Source organism: Rhinatrema bivittatum, chromosome 1 (assembly GCF_901001135.1).
Source record: "Rhinatrema bivittatum chromosome 1, aRhiBiv1.1, whole genome shotgun sequence".
Taxonomy (NCBI): Eukaryota; Metazoa; Chordata; class Amphibia; order Gymnophiona; family Rhinatrematidae; genus Rhinatrema; species Rhinatrema bivittatum.
Window position 1 is genome coordinate 830,701,722 of NC_042615.1, and position 9,194 is coordinate 830,710,915.

Consider the following 9,194-nt stretch of genomic DNA (forward strand, 5'->3'; position numbering starts at 1 on the left):
ACATTTTCAAAGGGGCATGGGATAAACACTGTGGATCCCTAAAGGCTAGAGAATGGGAATGAAGAAAAGAGTGCATGGGGGTAACTTGTTGGTGTGGCGGTTATTACCCTTCACCAATAATAAGCCTTCATACAGTTTTTGCAACTCCATCATTGCATCAATGGTAGGGGGAAAAAAGGAGAAGGGGTATTTGATTCAGACAACAACTAACAAGGGCCCTGCTTTGGGAAACTGATAATTATAAAGGTGGCTTGTATGGCCAGCAGTTACTACCATAAGCTTGCAGGGCAGGCTGGATGGACCATTTGGTCATTTTCTGCCGTCATTTCTATGTTTCTATATTGACCCCACAAGAATCATGGTTGCTGCCGCAGTAACAGTCCTGTCTGGGGAGACTGTTATTCCCCAATGTCTATGACAGAAAGTTCTTCAATGGGCCCATGACTCTTGTTTGGCGGGTCACCCCAGCATTACTAGAACCCGGGAGTAAATTTTCCATCATTATAGGTGGCCACAAATGAAGACCAGCGTGAAGCGATATGTAGAGGATTCCTGCCCCACATGTGCCATGAACATGATTTCTCGAGCTTGACCTTGGGGGATGTTACAGCTGCTGCCTGTCCCCAAGGAACCCTGGAATCACTTGGCCACTGTCTTTGTCACTGACATTCCCTTTTCAAGCGGCAGCACCACTGTATTGGTGGTGGTGGTGGATCATTTTTCAAAGATGGCTGATTTCAGGCCTCTCACTGGCCTTTCTTCAGCACCTGAATTGGCCAACCTCTTCATCCAGCACATCTTCCATCTGCATGGGCTCTCTCTCCACGTTCTCCCTGAACAGGGAGTACAGTTTATAGCCCACTTCTGGAAATGTCTGTGCAAGAAGTTTGGGACTACCTTGGATTGGGTCTACCTTGGATTTCTCCTTGGCCTACCACCCCCAGAGCAATGGGCAAATCGAGTGAATGAATCAGTCTCTCACTGCATTTCTCAGGGCCCTATGTAAACCAATGGCAGGTCAACTGGGCATCCTTGCTCCGGTGGGAAGAGTTCTATGTGCCTGTCCCAATCTCTGTCACCTGCCCTGCAGTCAGCTTAGTGGGACATTAACTCCAGGATCTTTGGCAAAGAACGCATCATCTCCTGTAGCAAGTGGCAGAGCATTTCAAAAGGCAGGCGGGCAAGAAACATCACCTGGCCCCTCAACTGGAAACCTCATTTGGCTCTGTACAAAAAACGTACTCCTTAAGATGCCCTCGTTGAAATTTGCCCCAAGATTTATAGGTCCATTTCCTGTTGTGCGACAAATGGGGCCAGTAGCCTTCAAATACAGTTACCTCTGACTCTCCAGATTCAGGACCTATTTCATGCATCCTTGTTAAAACCAACAATCTTACCTTGGCCCGCCAGACCAGGCCTCAGACGCACAGAAATTGCAGCTGAAGAGAATGCCCAATACAAAGTGGAGGAGATCTTGGATTCCAGGAAAGGCAAGAAGCAAATCCAGTACTTAATTTCATGGAAGAACTTCGAACCAGAGGAGAACTCCTGGGAGCCAAGCCCCACATCTATTACGGGATTTCCACAAAATGTTCCCCAACAAGCTGAAGCCCAGAAAACAGGTGAGGGGGGGTTACTGTAGTGTTTCACCAGCCACAGGGTAGGCTCACAACTGGCCTCTCTCTTGAACTCACCCCCAGCGCTGGCGATATCCTCCCAACGCAGCCAGAACGCCGCTGTGATCCTGCTCCTCCCTGTGGATCCATTACTGGCAAATACTTAAAGGGCCAGTGGCAGTAAAAACCCCTGCGGCACCCAATGATGACATCAGCAAGATTTCACCACTTAATTACGGCCTGCGCTCCCTGTCACTGCCTCAGGAATGGGTCTCCTGCTCAGTAGCATTGCATGTTGTTCCTGCATCCCTGTGTGCTTCTGTGGTCCTGATCGTTCCTGCATTCAGCCTTGCCTGCCCAGCCTGCCTTCTCCAGCCATCTCGTCCAGTGTCCCTTGTGCATATTCATCCATCCTTGGCTTGACTTCCTGTTACTGACCTCCTAATTGTACCTGACCACGATTGCCTGCTGCCTGGAGCTGACCTCTCGCCCTAGGCTATGCTTGCTTGCTGCTGCTGCCCCGAACATTGGCTTGTCCCGGTACCCTCCAGCGTGCTACCTGTCCTGATCACTCTGTGCCCTTGGACTCTTGCTCTCCTCACTGCTGCAGGAACCCACCAGAACCTCAACCTGCAGGGGAGGCAGCTGGTATAGATGAAGCTCCAGACTGTCCCCCGTTACAGTGCTCATTTGCTGGCTGTTGGCATAGGGGCTGATAGGTTCACCTATGAGGCTGCCTCACCTACACTGCAGCATAAAGAGCTCACTCTCATTCACTCTGTGATGTTACGATGTTATGGCTGTTCTGGGTCTGGGTCTGGGTCTCCAGCTGTGCACGGTGTGCTCCATACCTCTCCGGTGTCTGTGTCTTGTGTGTGTGTGTGGAGGGGACCTCATGCAGTGTGCGACCTGGCTATAGGTTGTGGTGCTTGGTGCTGATGCTTTTTCTCCTGTTTGTGCAGGGATATTTCAGCAGCACACAGTGTTACATTCTCATGTCATTCCTGGCCTGAAGTTGAATTTCCTCTTCCCCTTTTTTGTGATGTAGAAATTGTTACGAACTCACGAGACACTGCGAGGCTGTGAGACAGCTAAAGCAGGCAGTCTGTTATAGGAGAAGCGTTCCCGTAAGTGTTCTGTGTAATGTGCTGACCTTGCTCGGGTACAGCATTGGGTCAGTAGTGCACTGAGTTTGCCAGTTCTTGAGTCAGACCTTGTGGGTGGCCGAGTTACGTGTCAGGGACTGGCTCTGATTACTCCCTGCTTTCTGTCATGTCTCCATCCTCTCCTTTTCTTTCCCTCTCACGAGCCCCTGTTCTGCAGAATCCCGGAGCTGCATCATCAGTGCCAGAAAATCTCAGGAGATATCTGGCATCTGACGTTTTTCTTATGCAACAGAAAATTATCTTAGGGCGCCCTCCGGGGAGACTTGGTGCTTCTTGCACAGATAGGCAGATGCAATATCGCGCACTGAGCCTTAGTGCACAGGTTAACCAGCACTTGGATGCGAGTTTTGACGCCCAATGCAATAAGGGGCTCAGCACCCCAGGGCTGGCATTAAGTCCTTACGCGCTCCGAGCCACCTGAAAACCCCCACACAAACCCACAAAAAAATGCCCAAACTACTCCTTTTCTGTGGCTCCTCCTACTTAGTATCGTCCCAATACTAAGTAGGAGGAGCCACAGGAAGCGGCATGAAAAAAATACATTTTGCCGACAGTCAGGTTAGGGAAGTGGATACCCAGTAATTAAGGGCCAATTTTCCTAACTGGTGCACAGCCACCTCTCCTGGTCGCCCAATGCCATGGACGTGCTAGGGACGCACAATTTATCCCTAGCACGCCCCTTTTTAGCATGGCCCCTCCTTTAAATAACGCATCGGGCGCCCAGGAGGGGTGGCTGGGTGCACGTTAGGAGAGAGGGCGTGAGCTGATCATTTTTTTGCACTGGATCCAACTCACAGGATTCAATGTCTTCCTCCCTCTGTCTCACTCGCTCTTCCCCTCCTTAATATTAGGAGAGTGGATCCTTGGACCGGCGGAAAAGGGGAGCCAGCGGGGAGGAGCCCCAGAGGACCCTTCCAACGGCAGGCGAGACTGTAGGAGACCTGAGACCCCCACAGGACCTTCACCACTTCCAGCCCTCATCCCTGTGGGTTGAGCCCTTGTGTACCGGGGCCGGATGGACTTACGTTGGGTCTAAGGCAGATGATGATGATCATAGACAGGCAGGAGAGGGTCTTGGCACGGAGAAAACAGAAGACGGGAACCAGGAAATCAGACGACAGAGAAGCCAAGCAGGAACTGGAGCCAGGAGTAGCCAAGGCAAGGCCTGAGAAGCAGACCCTGCCTTAAATAGTAGCAGGCTTGGGAGGAGGAGCCTGAGCCCCTCCCGCAGTGACCCCTGAAAAGGGGGTCAGGTGGCGCGCACGCATGCCTGGGAAGCCAGGGGTCAGGAGGAAGGCCAGAGCAGGAGCCGCCGGCGTGCCGTCCTGCGCGCGGCGTCGCCGTGGCGGCCCGGGAGGAAGGCCGTGGTGTGGCTCACCAGCCGTGGCCGCCGGCTGAAGCGAGGTTCCCTGGTCCGAGAAGGCGGAGTCGGCCGTGCCGGTAGGAGGAGGAGTCTGGCCATGGTCCCGTTCAGCCGACTTTCGCAACACTTAAAGTCACCCTCTTTTTCTTCTCTACTCCTCGATTTGTGCTAATCTCCATCAGAGAGGGGGGGGGGGGGGCAGAGCCTGAGCCCAGGTGTCAGGGGTGGAGGCTGCTAATTCCTCGTTTCTGAATGCTTTTCGGTTTCACTCCCCCTTTCTGCCAGGTCCTGCCGGGTCACCAGCCCAGAGCCTTTCTGCACTGCAGGGTGCCTCAATCCCAGCCTCCAGAGACGGGAAATGGTGCCACAGATAATTTATTCATGCGCCAGTGCGGATTACAAGGAAGCATTCATAAAACAGCCACTGCTATTACTAGCAACGGTAACATGGAATAGACTTAGTGTTTGGGTACTTGCCAGGTTCTCCTGGCCTGGATTGGCCACTGTTGGAAACAGGATGCTGGGCTTGATGGACCCTTGTTCTGACCCAGTATGGCATTTTCTTATGTTCTTACAAGGAAGCATTCATAAAACAGCATGACACACACAATAAAACAGCCCAAATAAAACACAAGGATGAAAAGATATTAACAAGCACAATCCACATCATCCCCTCCTGTTCACAGTAGTAAAACCATTTTAACTCAGGCACTTAATTGGCATACGCTCGCCTTAACGTGCTGGACCTAAGGGGTCTGTGGGAAAAGTGTGTCCTGATCCCAGGATCGAGTGACTCCCTTAGCACGGGCGGGGTCTGTGAGAAAGCTTCTCTTTTGTGCTTCCTGGCTGCGATGACTCTTTAAACCAGGAAATGCCGAAAGACACCGGTCATCCAAACTGGAGCATACGGTGTCCGCAAACCCAAGGATGGAAAGTGTTCCCTGAGCACGGCTGTCACCCGCTCAGGATATTTAGCACCGGCAGTAACTGGCGCGGCTCTGTGCTGAGTCACTTGCAATGCTCCTTAGCAGGTAGCTTGGCAGCCCTATACATATTCATTTGTTTGTTTTTATATACCGGCAGTCATGTGAAAACATATCGCGTCGGTCTACATCTCAGATTAGGCATCAGTAATTGAATCTGCATTTTAAAATAAACATTTAAAAATCTAGTTACATATTATCCATTTCGCTTAAAATATCTAAATAAAATAAAGGTAGAAGAAACAACTATACATCGGAAGATAAAACCATAGAATTACAAAAACTAAAATATAAATAAAAGTAAAAAAAAACCCTAAAGAAAGTCCCGTACCTTGTAACTAATCAATTAAAAGTTTAGGGTCCACAGAATCTAAAGCAGCTACAATATCAAGATGGATTAACACAATAGGTCCCCCCTTATCCGCCTCATGTAATAAATGCTGACACAAACAGACCAAAAGGGTTTTCCTGCTCCAATTTTCAGTGAAATCCCATTTCATAAGGAACCAGTCATTTATTACGCTCCACATACTGCTCAAGTTGTATTGATACCCATTTTTCTAAAATTTTGGAGATTGTCTGGAGATTAGGAATGGGACGATGTTATTATCCAGTAAAGCTCCATAGGTTTTGCCCTCAATTAAGCAATTTGGGTTGTTCTTCTCAGGGATCCTTGATCCATAAGTGGTGGGATTGTGGTAGCAGATATCCTCCATATTACCTAAGATCTTGGAGAATACAATTAAACTGTCAAAGGCAACAGCGCTACTGAACTTGCCGCCTCTGGCTGAAAATGCATCCACCCAGAGTACACGAATGGAGATAGCGCTGTTCTGGCTCTGTACCTACCGTACCAGCCAGGGAGGGGTATCTGCACCATGAACAGAATTACCGCATCTAAACATCACAAGCTTGGTAGATTCTCCTTAGTCTGGGACCCCTACTTGACTTGGAGAACATTTGGCTTTACCTTGATAGCTAAAAACCAACGTGATCTCAGATATTAGCGATGAACATGGGGGCATCCTATGTTATACCAGATGACACGCATGCTATTGTTAACTTACTGCTGTAAACATAGTCGTGATACAGGCAGTATAGGGAGGGGAAGGGTTTATTATGCAATTGTAAAACTCTACTTGTTGTCATCATAGCAAATTGTTTGCTAAATCCTATATTGTGGCAATTTGGATGTTTCTGCTTCCTTGGACATCAATAAAAATTGATAATAAAAAAAAAAACAGAAATGGGACGATAATTTGTCAAATCAGATCCTGGCATAATTCCCATCCTTCTTGATTGGCCATAGTTAAGGCACTGCGAGCATTTGCAAGGCTCATGGTTTCTCACGAGATCTGCAGGCAGGAAGTGACGCATCCAACCTGAGAATTCCGGGCGGAGCTCATCCTGCAAGCCACCCGAGGACGTTAGAGCCCCGGCCGCTGCCTTCTTGTCACCTGCCCCCTGCTGGTGGAGCTCATCCTGCACTGAGATAAATAGGAAAAGTGCTCTTCCAGTGAAACACTCCTAGTCTCCTCCCTAGAGGTACGGCAATATGTTGAGCGCCGGCGTTTTGAGAGTTGCTATTCACATGATGAAGTTTTAGGAGAATGATACGCTTTCGGTGAAGAATTTAGAACAGCGAGGGATAACGGAATTACGTGAACTGTGTCTTACAAATTTGACTCGAGACATTACTGGAAGATATTTAGTGAATATACGAAATGAGTTGGTGCTGTAAGACCTTACAGAGAGACGTGTTGGACACCGATGTAAGAAAGGTTTGAAGGTTCAGGACAACGGGGGATTGTTATTTCATTGAGAGTGAAAGCACATATCAGAGGGTATTGGAAGAGACAACCCCTGAAGAAGCCTGATTGGCGAAATGAGGTTCCTTGATGGGGAGGTGAATTTACAAACTATTAAGAAGTGAAAGATGAATTTCTGAAAATATCGAGTATGTGAAGATCGTGGATCTGAGTTGAGAGCCTCTAGAATACCCATGTTCTGAATCAAGGAACAATATATGTTGAAAAGTTGGGATATGGTGCAATAAAAATGTTGGGATGGTGTTTTAATTCATGTATTATAATAATAGGATGAATGTGTATGGATGAACATTTATATTGAATTTTAGGATATGGGGGTGTTTATCAGGGATATTGGTGTATGATATATGGTGTCCATATGTTCCTTTAAAGATTCTTTAAAAATAATATAAAAAAGTTATAAATTGATACATTTCTGTTTGAAGATTACATCTGTAATAAAATTCTAACATTAAAAAAATAATGATACTTGATTATATGCACGCCCAGTAGGGGCCAGTCAAAGTTCTAGAATCTTTGACAAAAGTGTTCCTTGATTGGGCTCCATCCTGATGATGTCACCCCATAGGTGAGGACTAACATCCTGCTGTCCTGGGAGAACACCTGTTACAGGTAAGCAACATTTGCTTATCCAAGCTTAGACCTGCTATTGAGCAGGTCTAACTTACCCGTATAACTTATCAGTCTAAGACTTATCCAGCTAAACAGCATCGCCCCAATCCGCCCTCGACGTATCCAGCTGCTCATATCTAACCGGCCAGTACAGGAGGGAATGCACTTCTCTATGTCCCTCTTGCTAGGGTTTTCGGTTCAGTTCTAATGGCTGATATCCGACGCACGCAGGGCTCTGTAGATACAGTCCCACAGTTCAAACAGGGGGCGTTTCACCGTGGGGCTGCAGGAGGAAGAGGCGCCAGCATTTAACCTGCAGCCCAACTGGCGTCGAGGTCCCAGCTGACTATCACTACTGCTTATTAACACTTCTATAGCCCTACTCGACGTAGGCAGCGCCGTACAAGCAGCACGCCAGACACGGTCCCTGCTCAATAAAATAAATAATTGCAATACATAAATATAAGACATTGGTTAATATTAGTTAATGAGGCTGGTTTAATATTTAAAAGCAACATCACCAAGGTGGCTTTCAGATGGGATTTAAGCAAGGTTGAGGGAGGGAGCATGGCTCACGTTGGGGTGAGAAGTGGAGCGATGCCCCTGCTGGCAGCAGAGAGTTACTGCTGCTGAGATGCCACCAGAAATTGTATACCGTGTAGCTTGCACATGTCCCCTGAGAAGATATACTTATGCATTTCTGCAGTGGTACATTTTTATTTATTATTGACATTTATCAACCGCTCTACTGTTTAAAAACCGCTCAGATCGATGCCCAATCTTAAAGCACTCGCTTCAGTACAATACAGCATTTCTAACGCCAATGTGCTGACCAGGCAGTCTCCCCAAACTCTCTCATCATTTCATCTTTACAGGATTATATAATAAATGCGGCATACATAATCCATCTTTTCAGTCTTTTCCTACATTGCTTCAAGTCACTTTCTGCTCTTATATCAAAAGGGAGGCTACTCCATAGAATTAGGATATGAGCTGACAATGATCTATTAGAGACGAAACATTTTAGGTGGTGGCAGCTGCAACACTATATCTTTTTTGAGATGCGGCGACCAGAATTGTACACAGTATTCAAGGTGCGGTCTCACCATGGAGCGATACAGAGGCATTATGACATTTTCCATTTATTCACCATTCCCTTCCTAATAATTCCTAACATTCTGTTCGCTTGCACTATTTGTTTTTCCACATTCAATTTTTTGTCTAATTTTATCCCCAATGACCTAACGACTTCTTTGGGGCAAAGCTCAGCCTCCCTAATTTCCTACTTTCAAAATCTTAACACTAATCTCTTCTCAGCCGATCAATTCACTACTCCCTGCAGACATTGATTTAGGAGTGTCAGAGCTTCCTCCCTGTTGTGACCTAAAGTATCAAAGGCTGCTGATACATCAAGGAAACAATGATATAGTCTATATTTGCGTCAAAACTTCGGATGATGGTATGAAATGATGACAGGAGTAGGGTTTCAGTGCTGTGTCCTTTACGAAAGCCATGTTGATTCGGGTGTGAAATATTATTACCGTTCACGTATTCTGTAAGTTGATAAAGCTCTATGCATTCTATGATTTTAGCTAGGGTTGTTAATGACGCTATTGGACGAAAAT